This window comes from Meleagris gallopavo, chromosome 1, assembly GCF_000146605.3.
Source record: "Meleagris gallopavo isolate NT-WF06-2002-E0010 breed Aviagen turkey brand Nicholas breeding stock chromosome 1, Turkey_5.1, whole genome shotgun sequence".
Taxonomy (NCBI): Eukaryota; Metazoa; Chordata; class Aves; order Galliformes; family Phasianidae; genus Meleagris; species Meleagris gallopavo.
In genome coordinates, this window is record NC_015011.2 from 40,266,297 (window position 1) to 40,284,777 (window position 18,481).

The following is an 18,481-nucleotide window of genomic DNA, read 5'->3' on the forward strand; positions in this document are numbered from 1 at the left end:
CAGAATGTAAGACTGTTTTTCTCCCTTTAAAGTCCATAGGAAAAATCTTTTCGACTGCAGTGGCAGCAGGATTTGGCTCTCAGCTCCCAGCCTATCACAAAGGAATTAAAATGTCAGCAGACTTTCTGACATTTCTGGTGGAAAAAAAAATAGAGGAGAAGAAAAATACTTTACATCTGGAGAACTGCTATCTACTTTGATTTACTTCTCCTCCCTTTCCCCTGTCACATTCCAGGCTCCTTCAGATGAGTGAAATGTCAGCCTCTTTGAAAGCAACAGTCAGTCTCTCAGGTTCATAAAGGCAAAGTAAATTAATTGAAATAAAGTAGGACTCACACGGCTGTGATTAAACAGGATACAGGTCTCTGAGTACCCCCTGCTCCTTCTTGCTTTTCTCTCTGGATATTAGTTAGAAAAGGAGCATGGTGAGGGGAGAAGGGAAGATCAGGGGAGCACATTTTATCACAGCAACAGCAAAACTACCAGTACTCATAAAAACACACTCCCAGCTTGCCTCTGCTCCTAGTCATGAGGCTTAACTTGAAAACAAAAATAGGAGATGGGTCTATTCTGTAATCTCAGTGGAAAAATTAGACTTAAATTTGAAACCATTAGGATCAGTTGTAAACGGGTATTTTACAGTAAATTCTTAGAAAAACTATTGAAAGAGACATACATATGCTTGAATTCGTGGTTTCCTGATTCTACTCTTCTTCTGAAAATGAACTTCAACTTTGGCCTGAGTAACTGTAAAAGAGTATTCTGGCTAGAACTTATCATTTCCTTTTTTTATGATCTGCTTAGACAGAAGTAAAATGATCCTTATGATTTAAATAAAAAAGAATTTTATTAGTACAGGTAAAAATGCTAGTTTTATATAGACACTTGTGCCAGATACACAAGTAGTGGAAATGCAAGTTTTCCTTTTTTTTCCCTCTTCAGTTTCCTCATAATCCTTTTTTAAGGTATGATATATAGAACACGTCAAACTGATTTTCAAATAATCTTTACTAGGTTATGATTACTGGACCAAGAAGCAAAAGCCGGCAAAATTAGCCATTATTTTCCTTGTTGTCTGTCTTTTAGTTTATTCATTTATTTTGAAAGCAGAATTTGTAATTATTTTCTTGTGAAGTCCAGTAAGTTCATTTTTACAGGGCATTTTATGTAAAGAATAAAATTAAACAATTTCTAGGAATTTATTACAGTGAGAGACTGCTTGGGGAAAATAAACATCATTTTTCAAAACATTACAGCATTTTTAGATGCTTGAAGCTTCCAAAATTAAAGGGAAAATAAAAGACTGTCATTTGCCAGCTGATTTTAATTAAATGAAAGGGATACAGTTCTAATTAAATTTTCTTTCTCAGTTTTAGCATTGGAAATTATTTGTTACATGTTGCTAGCATAACTTTATGCATTCGGCAAACAGGTATTAAACCCTTCATTAAACCTGAGGTGTGATAAGTTGCAGACCTGCATTAAGCTTGTCATGCTCTTGAATCAGCCTTGTCTCAAAGAATGAATGATAGTCTGTTGGCTGCAGCATTTCATTTAGCTAATGAAAAAGTATCTTCATGTTAGATGTCAAGTACTACAACAGGGTCACATTCTGCCACTTTTATTTAGTATTGCTTTACTCCATGTGTAGATGCATTGATGTGAGCAAGACTACTCACATAGATCAAATTGTGAATCACTTGTAAAAGTTTATTCACAATGGCCCTATTCATGCAAAGAGTTGCTCACCACAACATGAGTAATTGGTTCATAATCAGGCCCAGCTTAAGGTACTATTTAACTCTGGTAAGGATGGCAGAATCTGGCCCACACTGGCTTAAGGCCAGACTCAGACTTTTTAACCAAGATGAGTAGCTCCTTATTCCATAAGCAGTGCAAATAAAGCCAAAGAGTCTATTTGTAGGGTTCTCTTTTTATTAAAAAATCTTGAGAAGAGGCATTTCTGTGTATGCAAATAATTAGAATAAATTTCTATTCAATGTAAATGATTTCATTTTTCACTGGACTATACTACTACATTTGTCAGGACTTGTGTTCTAGTTTTTTGATTGTATCCACTTAACGATTTCTCAGCATGAACAACTAATCTTTTCACTGCTTCTTCAACATGTGGTAGATGCACTAAAAACAAAAGGAGGTGATTTACATAGCCTTCCTGCCAAGTTCTTTAACTAATGTTTGAGATATGTGATCATCACGCAATGCTGGGTAGTAAATTTTTAGAACTTCTCTGCAGAGAGTCCCTGTTAAAAGAGAAAGTGAAATATTGTTGTAATTATTACTGTGAACAATTTGTGATGACATAGTGCAGAGCTGTTTTTTTTCTTCTGTGATTGATTCATTAACAATTTGAAAATGTTAAGCCTGTGTTTGAAGTCAAATTTTCAAACAGATGTAAATTCATCCATGAAAATTAAAAGTGCTTTCTAAGATTTATACAGACTCATGTGAATGATGGACAACACTGTATTTAGCAGCTAAAGACCATCCGCTTAACATAAAGGTGATCAGAAGAGTTTGACACAACTGATGATTTCTACCTACAGTTTAATTGGCAGTGTTACACATCACAGAAATGTATCAATGAAGGCAACTTTTGTTGCTGAGAAAGAGCTGAAATGGACTATATTTCTTCACTTCTTTAATGTCATAATATTTTACACTGTCAAGTGTTCAAAAATTCCAGTTTAATATGTTAAAAGCATTTGTTTTGACTGTAAACTTTATAGTAAGGCCGTGAAGTATACCATTTAACAAATACCAACAAAATACATTGTATTTTGTACATTTAATACTGAGATATTTTAAAATGATAGAAGTAAATACTTATGGTTGCAAAGTATAAAATATTTCAGTGTTTTCAAAATAACGCAGATGAACTAATGTTTTCTCAATACATTTCCAGATATGTGCTGGTCTGATCAGAGATAAAACTGATCTTAGAACACATAAACTGCTAAAATTCAGAATGTTTCCAGAGAAAAACTGTTGTCTTTGGCAAAAGACTGTCTTGCTTTTTTTTTTCCCTCCAGCACTTTCATAACTAAGTAACAAGTTGTCCACGCATGTTGTCGTCAGTACACACTTCTTATCCCTCTACAACGATCATTTAGGTTTGTCAGGCATTTGAAGGATAGTGAGCAGTTACCCAAAGCTTATGCTAATGGCTACTTCTTTATCCCACTTATTTAATACCACTTCTGAGCAGCCTGAAGAAACTGAAGTACTTATCTGGTTAAACTTGGTTTACAGCTGCTTTGTATTGCCAGTGCAAAACAAAACAGCTGTGGTACTCTGGTGAATTATCACTTGAAATATTGGCGGCATAAGCATACTTACTAAATAAATATCCAGAATGTAAAGCTGCAGTAGTTTGAAAGAACATATTTTAGATTTAAATTGTGTAAAATAAACAGTACACTGGGCAAGTACGGAATGTGAGATTTGTGTATGAGAGAGGCATGGTGCAGTGAGCATGGAGGTATGATGACTGGGAATGGCAGAATAATCTTCTGGGAGAAGAGAGACTCAGGGTATTCAAATGCAGGCCACTTTAGGTGTCACTGATTTTTCAAAATAGGAAAAATCTCAGGGTGGACCTTTCAAAATTCATTGTCTTCTATAGGAATAGAGTCATTGTGAGTCCTCACATGAAACAGATCAAAACTTCCACTTAGCTCATGTTGCTGACCTTAATAAAGATGATTATTCCCACAGTAATAAGCAGTAGAATAGACTAAGAAATGCATCAGTGCATAGGCAATTATATTGATCTAAGATAAGGATAACAAATAAATACCATTATCAAGACTTCACTTTATAGGACAGTATTTATACTTTCTGAATGGCTAACAAGAGTGATTTTACATGAGTGCTTTTCCTTGCTCATTTTCTAGCTACAGTAACACTCCGTATTCCAACGGCTGTCAATTTCTTGATCTCTCAGAAGCTGGGGTGAATAGTGATGAACTCTGCATCCTTTTATGTAACAAAAATAATAGAAGTAGGCTTAATCTTGCCTGCCTTGTACTCTTGTGAGAATACCCATCTGTGAACAAAATGCATGTTTGTCCCACAGTCACTACAGCAGTGCAGTTTTCTGCTATAATCCAGCAGTTGCAAAGAATTTGACTCTTGTCCCTCGAATTGCTCTCTGAATGAGAAATTTGTTGATATGGAAAGGGATTACAAAGAGGTCTAAATCCCTTTCTTGTTAAAAACACAGGAATATCCAGTCTGATAATGATTAATAAACTACCTGTAGGTAAAGTAAGGTCCTAGTTAACACTTCCATGTTTTTGCTCTTTTGAGAAATAATTCAGCTAAAATGAAAGCTTTGTTAAGCAGTGTACCTTAAAAAAAAAAAAAAGAAGACACAAGTATGTGAATCAGTATGACTATATTTACTCAGGTGTATTTAGTCAAATGAATTTGTTTTAATCATTAAAAATGGAAAACAGACGAGATCTTGAACTATGAAAAGGCAATATAAAGCATGTTCATTGCATATTTCTTTCAAAGTGATATTAAGGGAACAACTCAGCTTCTAGAGTACTAAAAATATTTTTTTCATTAATCTTTATAAACATTAACATATAGTGGAATATGGAAAAAATTCAGCTGTCACTTGAACACATAGGATAAATAAAAAACCGAATCGTTTTGGGAGCCTTTTAGAAAAAAAGTGGATTGGAGTAGAAACCTGAATTAGTGAGTACTGTTTAACAAATGTAATATATACAGTGAGAAAGGAGGAAAATTCACTCATTGTTTGGGAGTTTATTGAATATTTGGAGCCAGATAATTCAGTGCTGGCAGAGAGGGTGAAATTTCCTTTACTCAAAAATCTCCCTATGATCAAATCCTAATAGAAGCTAGTTGGAGTCTTGCCAGGGTCTTGACTCGGAACCACAATATGATTCCTAGTAAATACTTAATAGATTTACAATGCTAAATCAAATCGTTCTGAAACGACATCACTTTATATGAATGTTTTTTCATGAGATAGTCTGTTCTGCTATTTTTAAAACACTGAACTTTAATAAATCATTTTTTTTTATCTAATTGATTACATTAATAAACACACAGGTTTTTTTTTGGTAAGAATCAGAGAGACGAGGAAGGACTGGATAGTTTTTGTTTTTCCCTCTTTAGGGAAGCCTGTTCTAAAGGGAATTGTTAGTTTTAATTTGAAAACAATTCCACAAATATACTAAACTGGTAGTCCGGAGGCAGAGTATTAACTCTTATATAAACTAATTCATCTAATTCTCCTCAGAAATTTAAGCAAATAATGTAACTGAGATAAACAGAGAATCACTTAAACATGCACATTTATCTATACTTCCTACTTATGCTGCTAAATGCTTAAAACAACACTAGGTCATAAATTTGCCTTTTCATTCTCATTCTTTTGGCAGCGTTTCCTACATGCTGCACTTTTAAGAGTGCAGCTTGGTCTCCTCTCAAATAAATAAGAGCCATGGAAAGAAAAAACTGCAGCTACAAAGTAGTTCTAACCCATTAAATGCAGATGGCCCACAGGGGGTTTAATCATAAGAGAGAGAACACACATCATGCTGAAATATAGAGCTGTTTTCTATCACTTGTTACCATTTGAATGTCTATCCCAGGAAAGTGAATCCAATATATCTTCCTGGCCATCAGTTGCCCTCTGAATACTCCTTCTCTCTCTGATGTAGCTGGATTTTCCTTTAGAATGTATAGAGATGAATGAGCTTTTACCACACGTAGAAGTGAAAGAAAACATTTCTTTCTGCACCAGAACAGATGAGATTCATCATTAAGAGAATGGATTTGACCTTGTCAAGTGGACCAAAGCAATTTATAAACAAACTCCTACAGGGGAGGCTACTTTTGGCCAAGTACTATATTAGCAATGTTTTAGTTATGCCCGCTGCTACCTTACAATAACTTCACAAACATGCTGACTTCCTGAAATATAGGGTGCTGAGAGATATCGCAGATGTACCTAGAAACATTGGGATAGCACAGGTTACTTCCCTCCCTAGAGGCTGTATAGAAATATATCCATCCACCTTGCTATCTTATTCTTGCTTAAAGTTGCTGATCAGTTGTTCACTACTCAATTGAGTAATTTAAGAGAGTTTATTTATCAGAATATTACTGGGATAACAAATACAAGCTCAGTGTGTTTGTTTTGTTTCCAGGTTTAGAAAAAAAGAGTCGGTGGCTTTCTACAAAATTCAGATGATGATGATTCATTCTCTCATTTGTTCTGCTTTTTCTTTTTCTTTTCTTTCTTTCTTTCTTTTTTTTTTTTCCCTTTAATAGGATTCTTAAATTTCAGATGGAAATTTTAACTCTCCTTCTTCCAAACCTGAGTCACGTATTGTTTTTAAGTGGGAACAACATTTCAATGGGTAAAATAGTACAGTGGTCCATATTATGTCATGCCCAACAATGATAAGCAAGGTGGAAAAGAAAGGACATGAAGTGGCTCAAAGACAGTCCTTTTGTGTAGGAAGAGAAGATTGTGCCAATCCAAGGGGGTGGCTACATGGTAAAGTGCAGGAAAGTCTCACTCAAATTATAAACTATATATCATTGATAAGAAAGATTTAGCTATGACTTCTTAGACATACCTACAATAACCTTAGTAATGTCAGCAGAGCCAGGTGATGTAATAATCTCCCTCAGCCTCCAAAAAGGGGATCATGGAAAATTTATAGAAAGTGATTAACTAACATACTCACTGTCTTAGACCCACTCTTCTTATGGGATTTATCTTCTGCAATAAAAAGGTGAAGTTACTACTTACATCATAGTTTACAGTAATATATACCCATGTACAATAATAATGCATAATTGTAATTTTTATTGAAACTGTATTAAAATTTATAATTAAGGTTGATGACTGAGAGAAATAGCTATTTGTTCAGGCAATTAGAAGCTCTAGTAGATTATATGAGAAGTGCTTTGGGCCATTAAATTTCTCAGATCTTTCAGAATGTATGGAGACTCCATCATTTATGAGTCTTATTTGAATAGTCAAGATTTTAATACATATTTTTGTGAAGGAGAAATCTGTTCTGTCCAAGGTTTAACTACTTCATCTTAGATGATCTTTAATGTTCAAAAAGCACAAGACAACAGTCTCAACCATGTTTCATTATCAGGAGATAAAAATACTGACCCTCTTGAGGTCAGAACAATGAAAAGAATTTCCCAAGTCCTTAGGAGCCACTATACTGCATATATTCATAGTTGCATAGCAGATTTATGCCTTACTCATCACTGGGTCAAGTTCCCAAGGTCTTCTGATATTAGACTGAGAAAAAATCGCCCGTCTACCACTTGCAGTTATTATTCTCAGTTATTATTCTTTATTAATGCACTCTCCTTTTCAATGTGTGCTACGTGTTTCTGAATCATATGAGAGGGGACCCAGTTACAATATTAATTTCTTTAGAATTATAATCACACTTCAACTCTGATTTCCAAAAGTTTAAGGAATAATGTAGTCAAGACCTTGGGCCTTGGATCCATTATACTTACAGTGAAAATATATGAGATATAAACATAGGAAAAGAACACAGCAAAGAAGTGATTACAATTGTGAAACATAATTATCTTGAAAAATATTTTTTATAAGTGTGTATCTGTTTACTCTCTTTAAGATGAATATCAGGGTTCACTGGGAAGTTTATTACCCTGGGAAGAAATGTATTTATTTTTGTAAAGAAGAAAATATGCTTTATTATTTGCCTTAAATGAAACAAAACCAAATCTGTCTCTCTCTCTCTACTTTCACACCATGCAGCAAACATTAAAGATGGGTGATATTTAATGAAAGTTATTCTCTTCTCCCTCAAAATTTCTGTTTAAGAACTAATTCATCTGAAATCAACCCTCATGTTTTTAATCTACCTGAAAATACACTAGGGCATTTCTACAGAAGATATTCAATTTGTCCTTTCAATATATGGCACAATCACATTTCTTCAGTTTTACTCATTCTGTTCTAACCTCTAATCTAAGATGAAAAGTGCTATTTTCTATTTATTCTGTGCTCCTGTATTTATCTGGAGACTTTCAAAAGTGTTCAGAGGCAAGAATTCTAAAAACTGCAATAGCTTGCTACATAAGACATTTTATTTATATTAACTTCACCATCTCCATTCTTCTTTGGCATCCAAAATGCATATATAAAGTAGTGCTGCTACTTTCCAGTTTGAGCTTAAAGTCCTTTATTTTTTATATAAAATAGCTCAGTTAAATCTCCAGTTTGTCAAAAAAAATCAAATTTTGTGTAAGTCTTCAAGATTTTACATATTTCTGTCTTTCTTTTTGGTAATTTGCAGGCCAGCTGTAACCCACTGTCTTTGCCTCAGGACTACTTGTAAAGCTATGTGGCAATTTATATGCTTTCTTTTGTGGAGCCCTGACAGACTGTTAGTGTCCTTCCCTGAACTTATTTGATTAATCCAAAATTACTTCTTTTTAGTTGTCTTACCTGTTTTGTAGGATGTTATGAATTTCTACAAAAAATGATTTAGTATCGTTCATTTTCCCAAATGCTCAGGCTGGGGCACCTAAAAGCAAGAATTGTCCACAATTATGTACCCAATGCCTGGCACAAATAACTTCATAAAATAATTCTTGTATGTCACCAAACTTAGATTTCTCAGTTTCTTAATTTTTACTTTTCATTCCCAACAAATCTTTATTTGCTTCTGTATGGCTATCTTCCATTTATTCAGCTACTTGAGACTTGTAAGTTAATCCTTTTAGTCACTACACAGACTCTATTTTATTTCTTAACTGTATCTTTCTCTTCGTTAGTCCAGAATCTTCTTTTGCTTGGAGTCTTAATAAAGGTTTTTATGTATGAGCCAACATATTTTTCTGCACATGTGTGTGAAATCTTTGTTTCTGCTGATGCTGTTTCATATGTGTTTCAAACTCAAAGACTTTCTCCATTCAGTGTTTACTACATAGGTGCCATTTGTTTTTATCAGTATCATGCACTGACTGTAAATATACCAGAGGTTGGAAAATCATAGTATTGTATAAATAATTCAATAAAATTTAATTAACCAGAAGTCTTTTACCACGTGAATTCTGTGGGACAGACAAGCAATGAACACCTCCCTGGATCTGAGTACTCCTTCATCTGCTGCCCTTCTGCAAATTTCAAGATCAGTGAAGTAATGGAATTTGATTCTTTCTCACTACAGTAGCATTTCATGAGGAGATACTTTAAATGTAGCTTTGTTTTTCTCTGACTGACCAATACATGAAAAAAATTCTTATATTGAATGTGGGGAGGGAATTAGTGGAAAAAGAACAACATGCATGAACTACATGCTGTTAGGGGAGTTATTTGTTTTTTTAAATACATTACTCCATATGTCACAGAATACAAAGGATTTCCTGCTGGTTTAATAGCCATGATCTATCTTCTCCCTTTTTGTCTTTTTGGAATTTTAAGTATGGATCCTAGCCATCATATTTCTCTTGCCTTATCTTGCCTGAAGATACAGTAAGCTGTATTGTTCTTTCACCTTTTAAAGAAATACAATCAAGGCTTTTTAAGGTAGAATTAGAAATCTACCTCTCTGCTTATATTTGACCCACTTTTTTGCCTTCTTCCCCAAGAATTCTGCCAATAAGTTTTCCTTTGCCCAGATGATAGGAGGTAAGAAGTAACTTTTCAGCTCCTGGTCTAAGACTTAGCTGACATCTGGGGCAGAGGAATCTTCCTTTAACACTGAAAGCAACATTAGAATAAATAACAAAGCTATTACTCAGCTCAAGGTTATCAAAGGGAATTTTACCACATGAAGTATTTGAAAGAATGAATCTAGTTTCTGTTCCCATGAATACTTAATTAAGGAATCTAGTGAAAATTTCTGGAACAGAATGGGAACTTGTACTGATGATAATCTACTTATTTATTGACGGAAGCTACAGTCACTCATGCCTTTTCTCTTTTATTTTCCTGGCAAAATGATTTCAAATATTATGGCTTCAACAGATGGAATCAGAAGGACATTTCTCCTCAAAATACCTAATGTCTTGTTGCAAGGATAGCATTGAGATTAAAAAAGAGACTGGAATTTTTTGGGAAGATAAAGGCGCTGAGCCTGGTTTCATAAAATGTAGATCCCAGTAATAATCCCACTTGTGTGATGTTCTGATATAGCAAGAAAATTAAAATCCACATTTTGTAAATAAGTTTGCAAATCCTGAAATGTTTAGATGTGAGCTTAGTTTTGTGTTGCTGTAATATAGAAAGAAAGGTTGTAAGGACAAAGTCAGAATTCTCCTGATACTGTGTTCCTTAAAACTGAAGGCACAGGTAACTATTGCATTAGGCTTTATCTTAACTGGTTTATTGAATTTGTAACCTTTATATTTAGGCAAATACAATGAGAGGTAAATGCCTAATTCTTTCACAGTTCCTACATGGATCTATCTACTTTCTTCTGTCTCTCTTAAGTGATGTCTCTCTTCATGTTCATTACTTGCAAAGCAGAAATGACCCTGAGTCTCAAAAAGCCTATGTTTTCCAATTGAGCATGATGTAGATTTTAATATGTATGGCCATATTTATAAAAAACTGTTACTACGACTAAGGATATCCAGGATGTACTTTTAAATTTTAATATTTAGAGACAACATTCTCTCCAGAAAATGTTGTGCAAAATATTAAAATGTAGAAATTGAATTTACATGCCTTTTTTTTTTTTTAAGATAGGAAAAAAGTGTTCAATAAAAAAAAAAAGCAGTTAAAAGGCACACAGTGTGTAATCTCTACAAAGTGGAATTTGTATCCATTTTCTGAGTTTGATAAAAAAAATCTTTATTTTCAGATTTAGAAAATGTTACAGATAAATTGTATAGGCAATTACATGTGCTAGGTGGAAATAATGACTGGTAGGTATTTGTACTTGCTGAGATGAAAATATTGTATCTTTTGTGCATTTGATAAACAGAAACAAATATTAACAATCAATATTAACAATTTAATGTCCTTCCATCAGTTTTGAAACTCTGTAGTAACAGCCACTGGGTTTTATCCCCTTTCCTTGTGACAACTATCCACATACCCTGGGCTTTTAGGGGACTGCAGATCTTCCCTTTGAGACCAGGCCACAGTTGCCCCATCCCAGGCACAGCTGGTTCCAACTGGCTACGGGACGGGTTAGGTCTAGCATCTGAGTTGGTTGTGAAACACTTTTACATTGTTTCTTAATGCAGTTCTCCTTCCTAGTCTGAGAAAGTGCTCACCGATTCCATAAGGGCTTTTCTCTATTGTAGTGATGGCTCTTCTATTTGATGGAGACATATGTGAAGACTGAGATGGAAAGTAAGGAGAACATGAGGTAACATATTTTTTAAAATGGTATGCACAGGTCTGCGCAGATATATCTCTCAAAAATTTGGGGGGATAGGTAGTTACAGTGTCAACAAGTCTCTATATTCGTTACTGAGAAAGTTCTCTATCCTCTACCCTTTAAGGGGAGGGAAAGCCCCTCTGAGAAGGTCATCTGTGATGTTGCTTATCTCGGAAATGTGACTATTTTATAAATCAGGTTCAAACAACAATGTGGAGTACACAAATGTATGCAAACCTCTGAGGGCAAGTATGTGGAAAGGTTCCTCCCTCTTCCTATTTCCTTCTCCCTCCTCACAAGCAAGGCTTGCAGATGTTTTCTTCTGCTCTTTATTCTTTAGTTCCTGTTTGGCTATGACCCTTACTCCCAACTGATTTTTTTTTTTGTCAAACTTTGTTTTTTCCTGAGCCTTTGATCCTGTGCTTTGACTCTTGCAGTAATGAACATGACACTGTTAATTTGCTAGATTCATTTTACAATTGCTTACCTCCCAGTTCCCATTAACAATCACATACATATATTTTGCCAATGTCTTTCAGAAACTGATGGGCTTTCACAAGAACTGTCACTCAGGCCTAAGAACAGTGACAATATAAGCTTGTATACATAGATTAAGTACGTAGCACTATTACATTTGAGTATTCGTCCAATCTTCCTTTGTTTTTGTTTTGTTTTGATTTGTTTTCAGTTTTCCAGCTGTCAAAGATTAAAAAAGATACTAAGTTATAGAATCTTCAAGTTTAGAAGATGCTGAGCAAACTAGAGGCTAGGGATCCAGTATTAAGTCAGGACTAAAGAGTACAGTGTTTTCAGAAAGTAGTATTGTCTTGCAAAAAAAAAAAAGTAGAATTTTTGAAAAATTATAGGTCTGAAACTTTTCTTTCCCCTAGTTTCTTTGCTCAGACACTGATACTTTTCTTTCCCTCACTTTCTGTGCCCAGACATTTCATTTCATTTCATTTCATTTCATTTCATTTCATTTTTCATTGAGAAAATTTGGATAAAGGAAAATATATATGCCTACAGAGAAAATGTTGTAGTTGTTGCAAATGAGTATCAGGAACAGCATATTATGAAGATATCACAAATATTCAACTTAGATTAGCTACGGGACTAGAAATGTTTTATTCCATGAAAGTTTTATTCAGATACACATACAAAGTGGCATACATGCATAACAATAAAAGGACAGCTTGAGAGAAACAAACATGAATTTTCATACACCTCCTTTCAACTGCTCCACTGATTTACTAGAAGCTTAAAGCTGGTGTCTCTCGTTTGAAGTAAGGTGACTCTCTAGTCAACACAAAGCTGATCAAGGAGGCTGTTTCTCCTTTGCAACAATAGTGGAGGAAGTTATTTAAGGTTACTATTGTCAGCTGCACACAGACTTTCAGACTACTTTAATTTATACCATAGGCAGGCCGGCCTCAAGCTGTGCTCAGATGATCAGAAGCAGCAGTAATAACTTGGAAACAATATTTTTTCTTAACTCTATTTGCTAACTACTACTCAGGTAGAACAGAGGGAATCAAATGCAACTGTCATAAACTTATTGGGTGAAATGAGCAATCTATGAGAAGAGGGATAAGTGAGGTTATGGCTTGGACTGTAAATCATTGATTATAGTTCTACTTTCCTACTTTTTTTCTTCTTAAATTAGATTTTTTTAAAAACAAAAATGTAATTAGAAACTATTATACACAGCCAGAACAAGTAAGTCTGGATAGGAGATAAATGTTAAGGAAAAAAAAGGAGGTAGAAAAGACAGAATAATTGTCAGTAGCCAAAATTACTTAAAGTGATTCTCCCTGAGACTTCTAGCTGACTAAGTTGCCTGGAATCAATGGAAATGCTGGTGAGATCTCTTCTTTCCAGAGTTCACATTGTTTGTACCCCAGTACTTGTTTCTGAGCATTATGATGGCAAGTGACATCTTTAGCTAGCAGTGCTAGGAGAGGCACTTCATATTTTAGTGTTTGATATTCTAATGATTATGTTGTAATTTTTTATTTATTTGTGTCAACTAGAAATATGCAACAGAAAGTAAAGTCTTGGCTGTTGCAGAACTGCTTGCAGAAAACATTGAATTATTAATAATATAAATATAAATTCCAGGCTGGTAGATTGGCTGAAATGTGGTAATCCTAAGTAGCTTTTACGGAATGTTTTTGTTAGGTAATCAATTCAAGAGACAAATGTACTTATTCATGAAGTTGAACAATCTCCTTACTATAGGACAAAAATACATGTTTCTGTTACATCTTAAGACCTAGAACAGCCAAAATCGGGATCAAGTTCTGAACATCCCCATGTTCAGAAATATTCTGAGACTTTGTAGAGAAACTGACATGAAGTAAAAAGGAATAAAAGCAATTAAAACTTCATATTTGTAAGTGAGCTTGAACAAAGTGCGTACATGTTTTGGTCTAGGATTACTTTTTTCTATATAATTATTTTTCTTTTAAGTGCTCATATATAAGAATGCCAGATTATAAGTCACTCATGGATTTATGTCCTCTATTGCACCTCTAAAAATAATAATAAAAAATATTAAATACTAGAATTTGGAATAGAGCATCTTTGGATTTTTCAGTAGTTAGTGGGTATATTATCACAAGATGTATACAAAAACAATGAAAGTTAAATCCTAATACAAAAGAAATCATAGGAGAATCTCCTCCAAATCCTAATCTTCTTTTTTTTTCTCTGTCTTGCTTACACTGTCCTAAAGTGTTTTCACTGTTTCCTATTGGCCAAATGCAAAAGGTTTTGTGTTTCTCCTCTACTAAGGATGTTTTGCTTTGCAGGCCACAAACTCCTTTTGGTATTATTGGTTGCAGACTTATAACTCAAATAACTTTGTACTAGACTTGTCTTTTATGGTGGCCTTTCCCTGGACACTACTCTCCCTCTTCTTTTTGAATGGAACTTTTATTAAAATCCAAATAATTTTTACACAAGATCTCCAAAACATGGGTTGCACATCACTGCTGAACTTTGATTACGTGCAAATCACTTGCCATGCCCCAGTGAGACTCTTTGAAAAGTTCTTCAGGATATGGACATGAATTTATTGCTCAGCAGTTAAAAAGCTAATGAACAGTATCAGAACTCCTAGAGTCTTGAGGTGGCACCTTGCTGTGAGGAACCATGTAGTCCAAATTTCACACATTTCTCTTTTCATAGGTAGCTCTGCACTCACTATGATTCTTAGTTTCTTTCTGCACAGTTAATTTTCTTCAAACTTTTCCACATTGCTGAGTGCCTCTCAGACATCTTCAAAGAACTGAGAATACTGGTCTAGAACTTAAGCTTTAACCTCAGAGCTAGACAAGTTGGGTCAGAGTTGTAAATTTGTTGTTCAGAATATATTCTATAAGGACATGGGTACCTGTTAATGTTACATTGTGATATGTCATTCACACTAGCAGTGCGAAGAAGCTCTTTCCGCATGCAGGCTCTTCCTCTCATAACACTCCCTAATTTAGTCTGAAGTAAAATCAAAACACAGTAAACGGTACAACATAATTACAACTAGTTTAGATGAACATGGTATAAATATTATTTTTTCATTTTTTATAATTATTCTTATATAGATACAACTTTTTCTTCAGACATGTCTTGTATATCAGCAGGCATACTTATTGGTTCCCTGCATTGAGGCTGTAGTATGTAGAAATCCAAGCTTCTTAGCTTGAGCTATAACACACATGGATTATTAGGCAGAGGCAAAACAATCTTGTAATGCTTCTTCATCTCTAATTTACACTTATCTGTTCTGAATGTTGTAAAACAATTTTTGTATTCTTCTATTTTAAATTCTGATCCATGATTTTTCCTTTTGGAAAGAGCTCTTGAGACTCAATAAGCAAGTTTAAAGTTCAAGAATTACAGGTGATCTAAATTCTAAATGGTGTGCTTATGAAATTGTCACTTTTGAGAGCAGAGGTGAAGCAAAACACATCCATTCCTGATCCTAACTGGAAATCTCAGAAAAAGATGTTGGAACTTGCACTTCCTTAACTTGTGTTTCCACTAGTTATTTGATAGTAAATTGTTTATGTAGTGCTACATAATGTTATATATTTTTATGTTTACCACTGTTTTTTTAATTGCACTATTGTTATCAAATATCTAAAATTACTGTTGAAAATTTATATATTTTAATTATATATTCTCAAAAAAAAAAAAATCAGGCTATCTAACTACTATTTTGTTTTCTTTTTCTCAGTACTGATGTAATTTTTGTTATAAAGGGTAAAATTCCCCTGTATACACAGATTTAAAACTTCATAAAGCTTAAGGGATGTTTTTATAAGCTGCTGTTTCAGATATAAATTAAAGCTATACCTCTTAATCAGCATAATGCAAGATGTGCTAAAAGAAAAGAAATCATAAGTATCACTATGGGTGGACTTGGCTAGCCTAGTCAAGTAGCAGATATAAGCACCTCTATCTTGAGTTGGTCTAATGGTAAGGAAGCGGAGCAATGTCTGAAGTTGATATTTATGTTGTTATTATGAAGCTAGTATTTCATCAGAGAAATACTCTTACATATGAAAGAAAAACAGACAATTTTTTGGCAGAATAAACTGAAGCTGTTCTTAAGAGAGAGAAGCTGGAGCCAAGGAAAATTTCTTACACCAAGGAAGACACTTGGAAAAGAGCTGCAGTGAGTATCAGCAGGTATTACTGCAGCGTATGAGTCTCTGATTCCACTACAGCATATGCAAACATGAGTGTTTCTGTTCTTTGTCATATTATGGAACATTGGAAAGACAACTACGTTCACATCAGGAATATGCTGGTGACACACTATGATGTTCCAGGTTCATCTAAGCCACTTCATGAAAGGCAAATGGCTATGCCACTCTCAGGCTGTATTTTGAATACTTGCTGTATCTGAGCAGAGTGATGGATGAGCTGTGTGCAAGAAATGGCGTAAACACCTCTTAAAAAACCACAGCTGCACTTACATCAGTCCTAAAAGGCAAACCAAGGGGGAAAAAATCACTAAAAACTGAAGAAAGAAGAAAAATGGGGCCATTTATATTTACAAAGGAAGTACTTAATTTTAAAGTACATAGAGAATGCTATGCTAAAACACAAGTTAGTTGGAGTGTTCTTTCTGCTTTTGCAATATTTCTGAAGGCTTTCCATGTCTCTTTCTGATTTTGACATTGCTCCTGTTGTGAATGTATTTCTTACTTAGATTTCTATAGAATTGTGAAACAAATAAGGATTCTTTTCTGCTTTCCTTGTAATGGGGTAAGGAGTAGGGAGGGAGGAAAGTTCTAAAGATTTTACACTCAAAGTCTTGCAAGTCATACTGCACAAACAAAATGATGTAACAGTCTATGATAGTATCAGAATCTCAACTATCATGCTTTGCTTATCTGATACCCGTAAAATGTAATTGCTTCAAACACATTTGTAATTGCAGCCATCACTAATTCACACATTCTCTTTCATTAGCTGGAAATAAAAATGTTTTTAACAGAAGACAAATGGCAACTGGAACAATTTGCTTAGAGATGTGATCAGTTTTGAATGTACTCCTAAAAGCTGCTGTAACTCAGATAGAAGTTATGGATTAAGAATAAGTTAGTAGATGAGGTTCCATTCTCAGCCTTTTTGTGATTGTCCTAATCCGTATAAGTTATACCTGAACTTAAGGTAGGCACATTTGATTACCAAAATAAGAAATAAAAGGAAAAATGTATTTCTAAGATGTTACTCATTAATAATTTTGTATATGTAAATGTCTAGAAACATAATTTTCAAAGCTATAAGGAATTCATTGATATTTTAAATTTTTCTCAATTTAGTGTATGTTTGATTTGGTTCAATGAATGAAAACGTGTATTTTTATATATTTCTAATTGCCTGAGATACCCAGCCAGTCAAAAACCCATAAATCCCCAGGTAATTTGCCTCACTGAATTCTTAATATTTTGGTCCTTTGGTGAAGATTAGAATGTAATAAAATGCTGTAGAGCAGCTGTTCTTTTCCTTCCCAGGAACTCAGAAACATAAAATAACCTCAGAAAAAAAATTATGTCTTTTTTTAAAATAAGGAGTATTGCTATTCAATTAGCTCATTTTGTGGAAACTTTGTTAACCTAGTTTAGATTCACTGCCTTTTAACCCACTTGTTTTTGTAACAAGAATTTAAGCACCCATCCACCCACCCACCCATATACATATACTATGCAAAAATAGAAACTTTCATTTCATATGTGCAGAAATATCCATCCTCGAAGTAGTAGAAGGGAAATCAAAGGACGAAATGAGATCCCAGGAGCTCATTCTAAATGCAAAGCCAAGTTTACAATAAACAGTGTAATTGCATTGTTTACAGGATTTATTTTGTTACTATCCTTGTGATTATTCAAATTGTAAATAAATGTGCTCCTTGCCAGAAATTTATTTTGTTTTCCAGAAAGCAGGACAGATTTCCTTCCTTTCCCTGCAATTAGAATAATGGCCAATACATGTTTGTTTTTAGGTTTCTATAGCCAATATAAGCCAGACAGCCAGGCAGCTGTTGATCTTGCAGGATTATCTTGAAACAAGCTCACTTAGCTTTAGATTGTAATTTGTCATTCAAGACAAAATCCTGACTGTGTTTTTAAAACAATTGCATTTTAAAAATTGCAACTATATAGTATATACAAGATATGAAAAATGATGTACACTTGCATGGGAAGTGATACTAGTTCATGGTGATCACATCTGAATATTATCAAGATAAAACTCATGCTTGTATCAGCCGTGCAGTCATTGAATACAGAAGACCAAAATGTGCTGACAAGGGAACAAATTTCCTTTTGAAACTTCGGGTTTCTTTGACACAGCCAATTTGTTTTTGTACCACTTCTTTTCTAAAACCTGGAGACAGGATGAAGGCCATATGATAATTGAAGGAACCTTCAAGGGCTTAGGTAGCTTTTGAACATCAGCAACATGACTAATTTTTCTAAGAGTCTTATTCTGTCTAATTTGCAATATATATAAATGTACGATTAATTTAAATGGACACATATTTTTCATGAACTGATAATGTGGGTTGT